Source organism: Hippopotamus amphibius, chromosome 8 (genome assembly GCF_030028045.1).
Source record: "Hippopotamus amphibius kiboko isolate mHipAmp2 chromosome 8, mHipAmp2.hap2, whole genome shotgun sequence".
NCBI classification, from domain to species: domain Eukaryota; kingdom Metazoa; phylum Chordata; class Mammalia; order Artiodactyla; family Hippopotamidae; genus Hippopotamus; species Hippopotamus amphibius.
The window spans coordinates 42,375,466-42,381,913 of record NC_080193.1 but is presented as its reverse complement, the minus strand read 5'-3'; positions in this window follow the sequence as shown (position 1 = coordinate 42,381,913).

The following is a 6,448-nucleotide window of genomic DNA, read 5'->3' as shown; positions in this document are numbered from 1 at the left end:
GCCCGGCAGGATTTCCTGAGGCCTAATCGAAGGACAGCAGGATGGCTCCACGATGGGAATGCGTGCCCATTTCACAGGGGCACTAGGGGCTTCTGCTGCTCTTGGTGCCCCAAGCGCGGTGACAGCGGCCTGCGTGGGTCTCCAGGACTCTGCGGCCCCTCTTCTCGACCCTGCGCTTTCCTGACTCCACCTCTCACCTCCTGGTTACTCAGTTTAGCTGCGAACGTCCTGAGAGAGTGGCTCCCTGTGCGGCCTCTTGCCTGCACACTCGCCTGCTCAGCCGAAGCCTGTGCGTGTGGTTAACTGCGATTATTTCAGGCCTCCTGTCCTACTCAGGCACTGAACTTGGAGCTGCATGTATATCATTCCATTAACCCTCACAACTACATTGTAATGTAGGTATTTTAAAATCAGCTTCATTAGGCTTAATTGGCATACAACAAAATTCAGCAATTTTATGTGTACAATTTGATGAGTTTTGAAGAAAGTATACAAGCTTTTAACCATGACCGCCACAGTCAGTGTTCAGGACATAGAACATTCCCATCACCTCTCTGCAGACAGTCCTCCCCTCTTGGTCCCTGGCAAACACTGACCACGACAGCCTTACCTTTTCTAGACTTTCATATAAATGGAATCCTGTACCCTCTAGACTTTTGTCTGGCTTCTTTCACTCACCATAGTGCTCTTGAAATTCATTCATATGAGCACTGGTTTGGTCCTTTCTTTGCTAACCGGTTGATGAATAGTTGGGTTGTTTCTGGTTTGGGACTATCATGAAAAAAGCAGCTATGAACATAGATGTGCAAGTCTTTGTGTGGACATACGTTTTCATTTCTCTTGAGGAAATACTAGGAGTGAAATTGCTGATTCATTCAATAGGTATCATTATCTCTATTATAGAGATGAAAGATTGAAGCTCAGAGAAGTGAAGCCACTTGCCTGAGCTCACATGGTTTGGCAGAAATTCAAAGTCAAGTCTGACTTGTAGGCCAAGTGGCCACCCATAGAAAACAGGCATGTTTTGAGTTGAAAGTACTTCTTTGGTCAGTAATCACTGTAGTCATGTGTATGTGGGCTGAATTCCGCTGCTTTCAAGTTCATAACCTGACGCTGAGCACAGGTTGCTGAGCACAGCATGTGCACAGCGACAAAGGTCACTGCTGGAGGGCACTTCAGCAGGTGATTTCTGCACACTTACGTAGCAGGGCTGCAGGGTGTTTGGTAAAGGTGGTGATTGCCAGGTTTCTCCACTGTAAAGTGACTATTTCCCCTTTGTAATAATAATTAGAGAGACTTTGAAAGTAAGTGTCCTGTGCCTCATCAAGCTTTCACTCAGTGGTTTGAATATCCAATATGAATTTCATTGCTCCACCAGTCCTTCTACATTTGTTAGTTGACATTCTTCTGCTGCGGAGGGTTTTCCCTTCTTCCTCCTTTGTGTGTCAGTATGCCCCTTGGGTTATTTAGTGATATGGGATACAATTCATTACTATCACTGTTTTAATGTTCAACACGTCCCATATTTGGCCAGAAGTAGTCCCTTTAAGCTGACTCCTGAGTCGTTTTAACATGCCCTCATGGTTTTCCCAGCACCTCCTTACTCTATGGTGTAAGATGGTCCAGGCTCTGACACTTCTGCAGCAGCCCTGGTCCCTTGCGTGGACATGGTATTCAGAAACCAAGATCAGGGTGGTAGATATACTTTTTGTCACTGGGCTGTCTGACCTCTAGGCCCCCTCAGGCTATAGGGTCTTAAGGTGAAAGGCAGGGTCCAGAGACCAGACTTGCAAGTGAGGGCTCAGCAAAGTCAGGCATCAGCCTGTAAGGGAATCTATAGTAAGAGCCGGGTTCACTGGCTCTGGGAACCCAAGCCAGGCCAATCACAGTGCTCAGAAATATCTCTACAAACTTCCTAACTTTATAAACCTCCAAGGGTAACATCCTTCAGTTCTTCCGGCTTTGGTGTGAATTACTTCCAGGGCAGAGGACATGAGAGGCTGGTTCTCAACAATGAGGAAGAGGGTCAGGGAGAGTGGAGGCAAGTGTGGTGGGGGGAGGGTGGTCTTAGGGGCTCCAGATGGGGAGGTTGTGTCTCCCATGGCGACAGAAGGCTGCATAGATTTCTCCTGGCACAGACCCTGTGCTGTGCTCAAGGCTGCCTGTCAGCTGGTTCACGAGAGCCTGATCATCAGCGTGAACTCCAGGAATGAGAGGTGGTGACGCATACAGTGAGGCCACAATCTCAGAGCTGGTCTCCCTGAAAATAACTGTGACTTCCGGTGGTGTTGGGCGCCCTCCATTCTGAAGGGCCTGCTGGCTCTTAGTCTACTGGGGAGGGGCCACTGCTGGGCTTCCTATGGGCAGCAGGTGGGGACAAGTGCTGCCTGTTTCCAGTGGCTTCCACGTGCTTTACCCCACTGCGTCCACCACAATCCTGGGGCAGGATGCCTTCTTCTGTCTTCAGACAAGGATGCTGAGCGAGGTGTCAAGAAGAGCGGGCACCGGTGTCTGCCAACTCCAGGGTTCTGCGTGGTTCAGCCTGGCCAGAGCCACCAGGCCTGGTCACGGCAGGGAGGTCACCATTTGAGGGCCCAGGAAGCCCCACTGGTCTGAGCAGTCTGGAGGGCCTGAGGGGTCTGTGGTACTGCTGTCTCTTGGGACACTGAACCCTGCCCTGCTCAGCTCCAGCCTGGCTGGCCTATGATGAAGAACCTGTGGAACAAAGGACCCCAACCCTTGTGATCTGACTTGTAGAAACCATCTGTGGAAGGAGCTACATCACACTGGGTTGAGAGATGTGATGAGCTCTAAGGATGAAGATGACTAACCCTTAACTCACCTCTGCTGGTGTCAACCCCCTTGATGGTGTACCAAGGGGGTTTAGGGTCCTGCAGAGGAGCTCTGAGACAGGGCTGGGAAGGCTTGGAGTGAAGGACCAGTGGTTTCAAGAGTGGCGAGGCTGAACCTGGAGAGCAGAGCCCGGGTGCTGGGAGGGGCCCCGGGGGCATGAGGCAATCAGGGAGGGACCCAGCATCAGGGAACCACGTGAGACATCAGGGAGCCACGTGGGACATCAGGCAAGGGGGAGGCCGGACAGGCGGACTCCAGTTCAGGGCTCCTCCATCAGGTGTCCCAGGGGCCTGGTGACAGCAACCCAACCTTTGTCTGCCACTTTTTCCTCATAGGCAAATGAGAACAATAATTCCGCTGATCTACTACTTGAGATGTTTGTGAAAAGTAACGAATAAAACTTGGTAAATTAAAGAGAGTGGGGAAGCAGCAGAGAAAGAAGGAAAAAGAGGAACAGGAAGCAAATAAGAAGACAGTATAAACAGGAGAAAGGGAAGAAATAGCCTTGTTTTGTTGACAGAGGAGTCCATGGTGTGTGTGTGTGTGGTGGGGGGGGGGGGGGTGGGTACTGCCGCAGTGGTGGAGGTCACCAGGAGGCCCCAAGCAAACAGCTACCTTCCAAAAAAAACTGGTTATTCGTGTTCACAACTTGATGCTTTAAAAGTATATCTTTTACTATACAGTCTTAGAATGCACAAACTCAGATAAACTGTAAGATACACGTACCTCCGGGTCCTTTTCCAAAACAGGAAGTTCTCCCCCAATGCAAATCCACAATATTCCTTTCGCATTGTAAGCAAAACTAGCTCACGCTGGGACAAGGGCTAAGGAAATATGAAAGGGACAGTCATTTCCCATATGAGGTTCGCTTCTCAGACTTAGGTTAGCATTGGGATCGCCCAATGGTTGCTCTCACTTTGCCTCAAATGCTAAGGACAAAAAGAAATCTCTGACATGTTCCATGGCAGCTGAGAAGCTGTCATCGGCTCTACATATATCCATTTTATGAACATTTTTCATTAAAAAGATTAGAAGAAAGGTAAAATTTTAAGTATATGTACCAGCAATTCAAATTTATGTTCAGAAGTATAAGGGAAAATAAAGTCAAACTACTTACACTGTGTAAGTGAAAAAAGGATATAAAATTGCGTGTACAACTACCTAAAAACTATCTAAAAATGTATCTAAAACTAAAAATCACCCCCACAACAAAGATCCACGCGTAGAGAAAAGATGGGATGGAAATAGAGCTACGGGAGGAATTAGAGGGTTCTTTCTCTTGTGTTTTCCACATTTTTTGTTAATATATATAACAACATATGTAACAACTACAATTTTAAAGATATGTATGTATCAGCAACAGATAAACGGAAGAATTGGAGATGATCAAGATTATAGAAAATTCAAGATAATCCTCTGTTAGAAATCTTTCATATGGCTTTTTCCAAACCTGGAAAACTTCTAGGGCAGTTCCAAACAGCAAAAATCCCAGAAATGACTTTACTTTGGTTGTGGAAGCACTGTGCACTTTGATCAGGAGATGTACCTTACTAATGTTTTGCTTTTTGAAGCAGCAAAATGAGTTTCCACGACGACTGCCCTGAGGATGATAAGAATAATAGACTAGCCACAGATCATTTACACAATACAAGATATGCTTAGGGGTCCTGCTCCGGCTGCCCGGGTCCTGACTCTCTATGGCCGCTACGCAACAGCCATCCATCCCTCCCAACAGCCATCCATCCCTCCACTCCCCTGTAACGTAACCTGGGTTTCTGTCCAGACGTGGCCTGGCAGTGTGCCCAGCCACAGGGCAGGTCTCATGTGGGCTGAACCCATCATGGTAAAGCTGAGTCCTTTGCAGGGACAGGCACGTGGCCCAGCTCCTGCCTACAAGATGCTATTAGGAGTAGGTTCAGCTACTGGTGACAGGTATTTACTCCTCTCTCATGAGAAAGTACAGAGCCCTGTGGTCCAGACTGGGAAGGGGGCTCTGCTTCCAGGCCCACCATTCCTGTGTGTGGTCCCTTGTCCTCACTCTCCAAGATGGCCAGGAGGTATTCCAGGATGGAGGAAGGGATGAAGACAGAGGGGCAAAAGCCGTGGTCTGTTGAGGAAGGATCTCTTGAGGCAGGTACTTGGACTAGACACTTCCACTGATTTCCCTTTAGCCAGTACTTAGTCACATGGCCACATTTAGCTGTAAAGGAGACTGGGAAATGAACTCTTTATTATGAGGGGAGGGGGGGCCCAGGTATTAGGCTAAAATCTGATGACTTCAGAAAGAAAAGAATGAACTTGGGGCCACCATTAGCAGACCTTGCCTCAAAAACAAAAGAGGCAGTCTTCTGGGGGTGGGGTGGGGCTGGGAGACTGATGTGACATCATTGTTAATAAAAAAAGAACCTCAAGCATACCCAGCCTCAGATCTTCATTTCTAATATCACTCCCCAATAAAAGGAAACAAGGCGCCTTAGAGAAATCGCTGAATCTAGGATTGGGGCAGGAAACAGTCAAGATGCATCTGGCCCCTCTGGTAAGGCCAGAAAGTAAGGGAGCGCTCAAAAAGTAAAACAAAAACTCGTAAGGATGTCTATTTGCTCGTGAATGATTACAACTGATTTAGAACTCATGTGTATAGAAATAAAGATTCAGTGCTATTGTGTACTACTAAAAAAAAAAGTAAAACAAAAAACAAAACAAAACAAAAAAACCTCCTCACGATGATATGTGGGTATGTCAAAGGGTCACAGGAGTCAATGGAGAGAGTTCCTAATGCCCAAACCTGGAGCAACTTGAACAAAACAAATAACACGGTATCGGGTTATAAACCAGAGTACAACATAAATATCCGTGAGTCCACAGTAATATAAATAAATGACTGCATATGCAAGTAACTGAGAAAGAAGGGACCCATCTCCCACGCAGAAGAATTCCGCAGAATTCACGTTGATACCCTGCACTCCAGGGAATGGAGCGTAACTCCCCACTCCTCAGGTGTGAGCACGGTGACTTCTCTGCAGAGAGTACCGTATGGAAGGGGAGCGGGAAAGAGTGGAGAAACCTGATGAACAATACTTCAAACAGGCAATCAAGGTCAAGCTCAACGGTCATAAATCATATGGACAGGAATATCCTTGACAGGCTGCGGTGAGAATGGCATGTTACCTCTGTTATCTGCATTTCCCACACCCATAACCCTGGTCTAATCACCAGGAAAACAGCAGACATACCACAGTGAAGGGATATTCTACAAATCACCTGCCTAGTACTCTGTAGAACTGTCAAGGTCATCAAAAACAAGGGAAGTCATGGCCAAGAGGAGCCTAAGGCAGCATGATGACTAAGTGTAATGTGGTGTCCTGGATGGGATTCTGAAACAGAAAAAGGATGTTAGGTAAAAACTAAGGCAATCTAAATAAAGTATGGACTTTAGTTAATGATAATGTAGTAATATTGTTTCCCTAATTGTGACAAATGTACCACTTTAATGTAAGATATGAATAATAGAGGAAACCGGGTGTGGGGTATACGGGAGTTCTCTGTACTATCTTCTCAATTTTTCTGTAAATCTAAAACTATTCTAAAATTAAAA